This window comes from Osmerus eperlanus, chromosome 16 (genome assembly GCF_963692335.1).
Source record: "Osmerus eperlanus chromosome 16, fOsmEpe2.1, whole genome shotgun sequence".
In the NCBI taxonomy this organism is placed as follows: Eukaryota; Metazoa; Chordata; class Actinopteri; order Osmeriformes; family Osmeridae; genus Osmerus; species Osmerus eperlanus.
The window spans coordinates 2529220-2539943 of NC_085033.1; the positions used below are offsets into that span (position 1 = coordinate 2529220).

General features: G+C 45.9%; 1 protein-coding gene across 14 annotated transcripts in view; it reads right to left on the bottom strand.

Moving 5' to 3' along the window:
* LOC134035953 (adhesion G protein-coupled receptor L2-like) overlaps positions 1–10426 on the bottom strand; it is a 66760-nt gene extending 56334 nt beyond the window's left edge. For 8 of the 14 annotated variants that reach the window (XM_062480541.1, XM_062480536.1, XM_062480535.1 and 5 more), the window contains exon 1: positions 9818–10424. The gene's annotated coding sequence lies outside the window, so the exon portion shown is untranslated. Of the gene's footprint in view, positions 1–9817 lie in introns of all 14 variants that reach the window. The other 6 variants (XM_062480542.1, XM_062480544.1, XM_062480546.1 and 3 more) reach the window with 2 other exon arrangements.
* Positions 10427–10724: the final 298 nt, after the last annotated feature.

A 10724-nucleotide genomic window follows, 5' to 3' on the forward strand; every position in this document is an offset into this window, starting at 1 on the left:
CGAGCCTTTAAAAAGGGAAGGCAAGCAATTAAAATGTAATTAGAATAAATGAATGAAGGCAGAGACAGTCCCACACACGTCCTAGCATGAAATACGAGGCCCGTTGGAGACAGCAGGCTGAGTGAATGTGATGCTTCTTTGACAAAGCTTGTAGCTGCCTCTCAAGCTAGAGAGGCGGCCAGTGAAAGAATAGCCTGAGAGGGAAAGGTAGAGAGAGAGAGAGAGAGAGAGAGAGAGAGAGAGAGAGAGAGAGAGAGAGAGAGAGAGAGAGAGAGAGAGAGAGAGAGAGAGAGGGAGAGAGACAGAGAGAGAGAAAGAGAGTGACAGAGAGAGAGGTAAAGAGAGAGACACACAGAGAGGTAGAGAGAGAGAGGGGTAGAGAGAGGTAGAGAAATACAGACAGACAGAGAGAGAGGTAGAGAGAGACAGAGGGAGAGAGAGAGAGAGAGAGAGAGAGAGAGAGAGAGAGAGAGACAGACAGAGAGAGAGACAGAGACAAAGGGAGAGGGAGGGAGACAGAGAGAGAGAGAGAGAGAGAGAGAGAGAGAGAGAGAGAGAGAGAGAGAGAGAGAGAGAGAGAGAGAGAGAGGGGGGGGGGGGGGGGGGGGGTTAAGGCTTTCTAAGATGGGAAGGACTGAATGGATGGGAGAGGGAGAGGACAAGGAGAGAAGAATGGAAGGGAGTAGAAAGAAGGGGGCGGTCGGGTCACAGAGGAGGATTGACAGCTTGTGAGTGTGGCTTGACCTCCCGGGTTCACCCCAAAGTATTCTCAACAGGCTTAGAGAAGGAAAAAATAAAGCCCGGAATGTTAATTTATTTTCAATTGTCATTGCAGGGGAAGGGAGAAATAAAGAGTGCATATATACATATCAAGTGAGACCTGGAACAAAACTAGAAGTAGGAGTGTAGTGTAAGCTTCAAAACCTACAAGTGAAATAGAGACGTGGCTCGGTCGGTGAAAGCTGGACCTTCACAGCCCACAATGCCCTGTCCTTCGCTCCCCCAGCCAATTTGTGTAGCTGCGCCCCTCCGCCCTACCCTACCCCACCCACCCTCCCTCCCTCCCTCCCTCCCACCCTCCCCCCACCCTCCCCCATGCCCTACATTCAGCACAAAAAAGGCAAATATGTGAGAGGGGAATTTCAAACCCAGGACAGAGGTCGGTGGGTGTCTGTGAGGACGAGGGGAGCCGAGCCACAAGGACAGGGAAACCACACGGGCGGCGTGACTGGTGCTCCGTGTCCTCCATGTACCCTCGTGCTCCCGGGGGAAAGCGTTCTGTCCTGACAGTCCCTGGCAGGGGTGCCCTCTCTTGCCTCTCTCGGGGACGTGATGTCATTTCCTTGACTCCGTCAGGGGCGCACGGCGCTTGTCATCTGCCGCCGGTGACGGAGAAGGGCCCCCGCGTCCGCCGCGCCAGTCAGGAGGGAACGCCACGGAGCGGAGGAGATATTTTGGGACGGGGGAGGCGGCGCGGCAAACAGGCGTCGTAGCTCTCGCTCCGAGCCCGACAACAGTTGGTCTTTCTCAAGGTTCTTCACCAACTGATGGTGAAGATAAAGAAGATGGAGTGGCAAGGGGCAGATAGGTGGCAGAGAGGAGGAGGACAGATATACTATGGCGGGGAGGAAGGGGCTTAAAGAGACAGGATACTAAAGCCTGCAAAGGCCTTTAGCAACAAAATACAGTGGCAAAAATCATATATATATATATATAGCTATACAGCTATTTCAGATATATATATATATATATATATACACACACACACACCACCAGTGCGGAGGAGACAAGCCGACGTGTGTTTGGAGAAGGTTCAAAACTAAATCCACGAGATAAAGAAGCCACAAGAGCTTCCTGTCAACTCAATCTCAGCATCCCCGACCCTATTATCACCGATCACTTAAAATCACCCCCCCAGAATAACAAGTATAGAGCCTGATTACTGCCCTCGGAGTCTGCCTTGACATAACACACGCTAATGAAAACTGAATGTGAAAAGCCCACATGAAACTCCCGCTAAAAACACAGCCCTATGCCCATCTTTGGTTACACAGCTCTAGCAATTTGTAAAGGGTTACTTGATTTTAATGAGCTGAAATGTATTCTCCGCAATAGCAAGTACAGAGACAGTATTGAAATGTCAGGTTCATTAACCAGTATTGTACTGTCTCTTTTTCCTCATAGCTCAGTGGCTCTGCGACCTTGGCTGGGGGAGTGAGTGAATCATTTGACCTTGACTGGGTTTGTTTAACAGGTAGGTCAGCAGAGAGGGCTTGGGGGGGGTCGGAGGCAGAACACACTGAACCTCCTCTTACCAGTCCTCCCCCGCGCCCGCGCCCCCCCCCCGCGCGCCCCCACCCCCAATGACATCTCAGAGAACGCCACACACCTCGCTCCTGCTGCACACCCATTCTCACACTCCCCCCGCCCTTTATCCTTGCTCGCTCGTTTTCTCCAACACACACACGCACGCCCACCTTAACCCCCCCCCCCATCCCACTGTCCCACCCCCACCCACCCTCAATCAAACACTCAATCACCGTTTACTCACGAGATTGTGGTTGGCTTGGCAACCTCACTCGCACTCGAGTTCACGACAAATGGAATAAGCAGAGCCAAGGCCTGTGTTCATTCTGTGAATGTAGAAACACATTGGGGACCTTGGTACGAGGACGGAAGCCGCACGATTGGCGGCAGGTGATGTGGAAGGAGCGGTCCACACCCAGCGAGGTGAGGCGTATTTGCATGCTGTGACGGACGCGCTCGCAGACACACTTGGCCTGGTTTCTTACAATGAGACAGAAGTAGATGTACGAGAGGTGTGGCATGTCTGTGGTGTGCATGCACTCACAGACATGGCGGGAGGTCACAGAGCAGTAGGGATGGACTCCTCTGCCCACATCCACTCAAGTAAACACAAGCAATCACACACACACACACACACACTCAGTCAACACGCACAAACACAGGTGACAACACACACACACTCTTAGTCCCTCCAGCTATACAGCCACACAAACACCATATGGTAAATCAAACAAAGGACTTACTTAGTGTAAGTACCTGTAAAAGGATCCATTCAAATGCCACCAATTTACAGTGGAAGTACTCCACTAGATGAATGGGGGAGGGCAGTGTGTTCCATTGCTTCCCATGCCGAGCCTTGCATTAAACACTAGCCTGCTTCCTTGGGGAACCCGGTTAGACTAGTTTTTCCTGTGCTCACTGTGTTCATCATTTTCTTCTTGCTTTCACCTTAAGTCCTCAGAACCAGCTCTCAAGCTACACTGAAACTGGTACCTTTTATAATGGATATGTTAAAGCAGAGTTTTCAAAAGAAGCCCATTTGATAACTCTGTCAAATGATAAACAAAGAAAATGAAAGAAATCACAAAATACTCAAACCAGAATGTTGTCGGCCCTGCATATATCACCCCAGATAAAGAAAGCACACAAAAAGCCATATACCACTTCTTAATACTTCAAATAAAAAGAGGGAGAGAGGAGGGACAACTACAGGATTCAAGCTTTTCTCTGCATAGCTGCCAAGTTTCCTTTATACTGCGGCTCAGACCAATAGAAGAGCAGAAGACGCCTTCTCTTTATTTTATTTTCAGCCCCCCTGCCTCCATTTTTTTTCTTCCTCCTCCAGTACATCATTCCTGTGGGTGTTTGTGTTGTGTCCCTTAGTTACGGGATAAGAGTCCCGGCTGCTCAGAGAGTTAAAAGCCTGCCCTGTCCCACTCATACGAACAAGACCATCAATAATTCACCATCATCGGGAAGCATTATCTAACAGCCTGCTGAATTTTTCAAAATGGTGGGTGACAACACGGAACCATGAAGAAAGTGCTCAGTAAGAAGACACTCCAGGTGGCAACAGGGTTGGCAACAGATGTGGCGGAGCTGGAGAAGTCACACTTCCAACACGCTCTGATGTGTCAGCTAGCCCTCAGATTGCGACTTAGCCATTACACACATTACACATGAAGGACAGATGCCTCGCGAGGCGCGGAGGAGAATGAAAGATAAGGAGCCGTGTCTGGTCTGTTCTGCGCCCACACTGAGGAAGTGCTGTGGAGCTGGAGTGAGGAGGTGAAGACACACACCGGGCTGTATTAGTGCCTAGGCCCATTCTCATTGACAGTGAAAATCCTTCTAAGCTGGGATCAATTACACTCGGCTCTGCTGTAATTAAAACGTCCTAACAAAGGTCCTGCAGCTTGGGACACGAACCTGCATGGTGAAAAATACGCCGGGCTCTCTAATCTATATATTACAACCTGAAAGCAAAACAGCTTATGATTAAGTTCAGATTCCACTGAACTCCAAAGAATTCATTTCAAGTAGTTTTATTGCAGGTTCTTTCCGTTTGTGATGGATATAGCCCAGATGGGTGTACCTCCCCAGACACATGAGACCTAAGCTGTAAAGTAATGTACTACCTTGAAACAATAAGTCAAACATAGCATAAACCTACTTGTGAGCACATTCAACGTGATATTTAATACGACATCGGGCCAACACGTTAGTGCTTCTATAGCCCTAACAACACAAACAAAAGCAATTATTTGTTCCCTTTAAGCATGTTTGATACTTAACCGTGCTCTGCTGAGAGCTGACAGGCTGCTTATGACTCTCCTAATTAAAACTCAGAGAGCAATCAGCAATCACAACTCCACTCTCCAAATATCAAGATCTGATTTGCTTGGCTGATCAACAACAAGCTCCCTCTCTCTCTGAGCACAGAGCCTGTAGCCTTCCCAGTCTTCAGGAGGCCTTTGAAATGGAACAAATCATCCTGGCTCCTGAAGGAGAGGAAATGAAGAAGCCTTGCTCTGACTCCCAATTCGGCAACGCTCTGCTCGGCTAGAATTCTGTTTCAGGTAGTATATAATGTTTTCCACAAGCAGATAGAAGAGGATCTCCACCAGAGACAGTAAGCTCTTCTTGCTAGGCCCCGCCAGGCCAAAGGCAATCCATTAAGTATCGTCTGATCACAGGATAAACTTTTTTGGGGCGGAGGTTGTAAAATGCATAAGAATAAGTCTCGCTTTCACATAATAAGACGATAAACCAGAACTTCAGAACCTGTTTTGAGTTTTGCCCTATTTATAAAAGCGAGTCTCCATGTGAATTGAACAAGCTGTACGATTCAGACAAAGAAAAGGAGTAAGATGTCTCACTGCATGAATACCGCAGTGTAAAAGTGTGGCTTTTCCATCGAGGTAATAGATTCTCTGTGGTGCGTGATTCTCATAGCTTCACTGCTTGAGTGACAAGGGGCTGTCTATAAGAGCCCAAGGACCATTCAAGGGCTTTGACAACATCTCCTCACCTTAAAAACATAATGGCCCCATCCCAAGTCACACACAGGACACAAAATAGGCAGCGAACGGTCATTAGACACGGTAGGGAGAGGCCGACAGAGCTGACTGAGTTTCTGAGGCATTGTTCTCTTCCCCAAGAAAGAGCTTTAAAAATCCCCATCAACAATCCTCCCAAGACGGAAAAAAACAACAATAACATCAAATGCCAGCAATATCGTGGGAGGTGACATTTAAGAGTTGGACGGAAGATGCCCAATATGAACACAGCAACTTTCCTCCAACCATCCTTACAGGAGGAACACGCAATGTTATTAGACAATATTACTTACTTATGACTTATTATTTATTTCATGATCTGCCATTCTTTATTTTTAAAAAGCAAGAAAACATCCTGATCCTATCTCTGGGACCATTTAACTGTTCTAGATGTTCCAAATGTTTTGTCCAAAAGCTATTGCTTGAGTATTCCTCTGAAACCATTTTACAGAATTCAATCTTCCTATCACAAGTACTGTACAGACCCTAGACAGTTTTTCAATGGAAAGACAATGAAGGACCTCAGGCTTGACTGACAGTGCACGGCTATCTGTGATTACCAGTCTCTTTTCCTGCCCATTAATGCAAATATCCAAACAGCAAACAATGATGTGATGAGATATCCAGGCATAAGGCAATCATTTACATTTATATAAGACCCCGCAAAAAGGACGGAGAGAACATAGTCTTCACAAAGGCATACATTACCGCAATCTGTGTCATCATCGACACAATGCGTTTTCAGGAGAGAAGAAAAATGGTTTCACGCCTAAAAGACAGATGACCTGTCAGATACATACCAACACAAAGCCTGGAGCCCAAGACTGCACACTTCCTGTGACCCAAGCTGGACGGACCACCAAATAAAGCCCATTATCTTAGTATCCCCAGAGACAAAGTAGTGTCCTGTCTTATGCTAATGGCTGCCAGGGGTGGTGAAGAAGCTTGGAAGGCGGTTCCAACAACTCACAGGTCAGTGCTAATCTCCTGATATATGGGGCCTAAGGACCTGGGACTATCCATCACACACAGACGACTGGGCTCCAACTGGGAGAGCTTTGCACACACCAAAGGGTTAACACAGACCCAAAAGACCTTAGACTATCCATCACTCAAAACCAGCCCCTCCGACGATGGGAGCTTGAAAAACAGAGAGGGGGTCGCTTTCTTATAGAGGAAAATCCATTCTGGGTAAAGGTCTCTCGTTGGTGAGAACTTATCCAGTCCGTTTCTACGCTCCAGGCCTCTGTTGATCATTAAACATCCATTTTGAAAGCAGTGGGGGAAAGTTAACTGTCATTTAAAGCACAGGAGGAGGTAGGGAGAAACATTATCCCCTTCAGATGCCCAGTAAAGCATACATTCATCTGACTGGTCGACTGTCCTCATTGGCTCCATTCTAGGACGATTCATCTCAGTGGGGAGGAGGGAAGCTAGCACAACGGATGTCACCATTTACAACTCGGCCAATCAAATCCACCCCTTCGTCCTCCTCGCTGCTTCTGTCCTGTTCCTCTCTCTCTCTCTCTTTCTCTCTCTCTCTCTCTCGCTCTCTCTCCATCTGTTTGTACCTAACTTTTGACAGTGAGTGTGTCAGAGAAACAGAACAAGACAGCTGTCAAACCAACCTGCTGTGATTGAAGATGGCAGGTGAGGTACCTACCCCCTCCCTCCACCTCATCTCTGAGGCCCTCTGAAGTGATTTTGTTTGCGTCCGGCACAGGAGGCGGTGGGTTCTATTCATTACCTGGCAGGGTGGGGCAGGGGGCACACCGCTCAGTATATTACCCAGGAGCAGACCACGGCCAGTGGCCACGTCCATATGACATGGAAGTCTCCCTGGCATCTACATTCTCTGCCTCTGGGCTCAGCCCTACCGCCAGGCTCCCCTCCCTGCACACGACCCAGACTCGTCACAGTGGAGGCTCACCGCTTGAGTGAGCGCACCACATGGGCTGAGGCCTTTACCGCAGTGACCCAGGTTTGAATCCGGCCCGGGCCAATCTCTGCATGTCTCTCTCTCTCTCTCTCTCTGTCTCTCTCTCTCTCTCTCTCTCCAGCCTTTCCTGTCAAGCTCATACTTTAACTGTCGAGTAAAGCATGAAAATGCCAGAAATATATAACAAAAAAGAAATAGAAAAATCAATGTAAAAGATTACAGCCATTAACCTGCCTTAGTCCTCACTGCATCCAGGACATGTGGTTCCTGGGTCCCTGGGCTAAGCCCCCGCACAACAGCATGAAGCAATAACAATGCAGTGTAGAGAAATAAAGTCTGGGAGACTGTTCTAGACTAGTTGAGGGTGGATTATTGTTTTTGAAAGCACTTTTTATTCTTTGTGAAGGTGTGTGTCTTGTGTGGGAGAAAGACAGTTTTTCCTTCTATCATTGCACTTCAACACAGGACTAAATGAGGAAAGAAATCAAAATAAACATTGGGACTAAACTCAGCACTGTATTATTTTACAACCAAGTAACAGCTGCATTGCTTTGAAAACAAACATTATCTCCATGACAGAAAAACAAGCAGGACCATTGATTCGTAAAACCAGTACTTCCCACTGAGCCCTTAACGTCTATGCAAGCATGTTCTTGCTGAATTACAGAAACTACTTATGAATCGTCTTGTTTTTTAAGTAGATTGAAAAACAAGAAAATCAAGAATTTGTAACCCGTGTCATTGCGTATATCTTCAGTATATCAGTCAGTATATCTTCCTCCCTTTCTTGCCCAAACTCGGGTCGTCTGATTCACGCACACTGTGACCACCTTTATAACAGCACCAAACGGAAAATGTATTATTAGTAAAATGTCAACATATTGCATTAGCTAACACCTTGGTTACAAACGCATTCATATAATTCCATAACTACACAATTTGATATACTGAAATATAAAAATTTAGGAAAGAATATCTCCGTTTCTTGTCAACGTGAACGCTCCTTACAATTCTATTACAGTAGGCCTTGGTTACTGAAGCAAGGGCTTAAATATGGTGGGCTGCAACAGTTCTACTTTGTGTTATTATTATTTTTTTATACTCAAACGTGCGATCCAACACAAGCAAATGAGCATGGACAATAGAAGCCATAAAAAATAAAAAACGTTTCCAGTAAACGTAGGTGACTGCTGCTGCCACTTCAGCCAGTCTCCCAGCACCTAGCCTTTACTTTTTAGGACATGACTAGTTGGAGGAAGGGGGCTGGGAGCTCAAGTTCTCTCTATTGAAATGCAAACACTTTGATATGTAAATTGACGGTTACAAAAAACCCGCTAGAAATCACACTAGCGAGCATTCAAGCCATCTGAGATGCGGACAAATGGACCAACCCAGTGCGGCGGGTAGAGGGGGGGGGGGGGGGGGGGGTTGGGCAGGGGGGACAACGGAACATTTGTTCTGGATAATTCCTTCAGCAACTCTAATAAATAAAAACACACTAACGAATAATGTTCGGGCAACAATTATCTTAGGACACTCGCTAACTTCATCTCCTGGAGTAAACTCACTTTAATTTGACCTACTTTAAGATTTCCAGTTGTGAACATTTTCAAAGAACCACAATTAAATAGCTAAACAAATCTTATACTAAAGTGTAAGGTGACTGTGTGTACATAGGACGCCCCAACTCCAGATAACGGGTGAGCTCTGCGCTCATTAATAACATAAATAGACCCCCTCACACACCCGTCTCTCTCCCTTTCTCTCGTGTGCGTGTGTGTGTGTGTTTGTTCACACATGGCTGGCTTGGATGTCTGTGAATTATACATGTTCAGTGAAATGATCTTATTTTACAGCCAGGCATGGAGAGAAAAAGGAAGACATGCAGCTACTTGGGTTGTTGAGTTTATGGTCCACAATATTTTGTGTAATGGGAGATATTTTTGTATTTCAATGTCACTATCACTCTATTCCTCTTACACAATTGGCATAATAGGCTGTTGCTTTTCAGTGTAACCTTATATAATAAGTATTTTATTAAGCGTCTATCATTAATTTATGATAATGTAACTAATTGGAGCGCGCCGACTTGTGTGAGACACTAAATGCAACAAAAAAAAAACATTACCTATTCAAACCAAGAATATTGTATTTTATTATTAGTTATTTTTTTATTATTGGGTTGGGGGGCAGCAAACTATCTATTTTTTCTATTTAAGATAGACAAATTGATGAGCTGAATTCAGATACGAGTTGCATTCAACCCTGAAGTGCCAGCTGAGAGCCACATCTGGATAGTTGCTACATGCAACTTTATTTTTGTATTATCCACGGCTCGAGCTGCTCAGTTGAAAAGAACCATTGCAATATGTTGAGATCCTACACGAATCCCACATTTGAGGTAGTAAAAGCTTAGTGCCAAGTAAAGCCATTCATTCAAACATTGTTCAGATTACTTCAGCATCAAGACAATTGCAGTGTAGACACTTTACGAGGTAACATTTTAACCCACCTTTGGATGTATAGTCCTAAATGGTTTTGGACGTAGAGTGTTGCTCGACCGATGGAGCACAGAGAACGGTCAGCCCTCTAGTTGAGGCCCCCCGAAACTCGCAGTGCGCAGTGGGCTACACAAAGACGTCTGTGGTTCCGATGCATGCTCTAATTATCGGTGGAAAAGTACGAATTTTCTTAAAGCAGGTATCACTCGCTCCTTAAGTCCGTGTATCTCCAAGGACCGGACCAAATGTTCCATGGCAATGGGCTATTTGAAACTACGATCGCAATAGTTTTTCACTATAGCCCACGCATGCATCCACCGTCTTCTTTCCCAGGAAGGCAACGCTGCGAAATTTAAGCTACTCGACTTCAATCTTTCAGTACACTATAGGACACTAATGAGAAGCACTCGTTTTACATCCTCAATTGAAATAGACAATTATTGTCCACAATGTCAATTTTATCTGACGAAGTCTCGAAAACTGTACCGAAACAGCCCAAATGAGAGTTCAGAGTCCGGGCTCAATGCGTTGGTCTTTCACTGCAAAGCAATTGCTTCTTCGCTCCTTCGTACACCGAGCGAGCCAGCTCGAGTCAGACGGATTCATGAGGCAAACGAGACTGGGAGAAACGATGCGCCGGCTCCCCGCTCTGCAGCAGCTGGTTTTGAACGGGACAACCACAAAACCCGGCGCGGATCATTCCAAGGGAATGTTTCATTACCCTAAAGCTATGACATAGACTGAAGAACTGGATACAAAACAATTCAGGTGATGTCACTACTGTAAATAAAATGATCAAGTATACTTCATTGTTAGGGTTTATAAGTAGGTTTGAATATGAATGCATTAGCATTATGTACTGGTTTTCCTCACTGTTCCACATGGTGTCCAATTGGATCAACATATGGTTACATTACA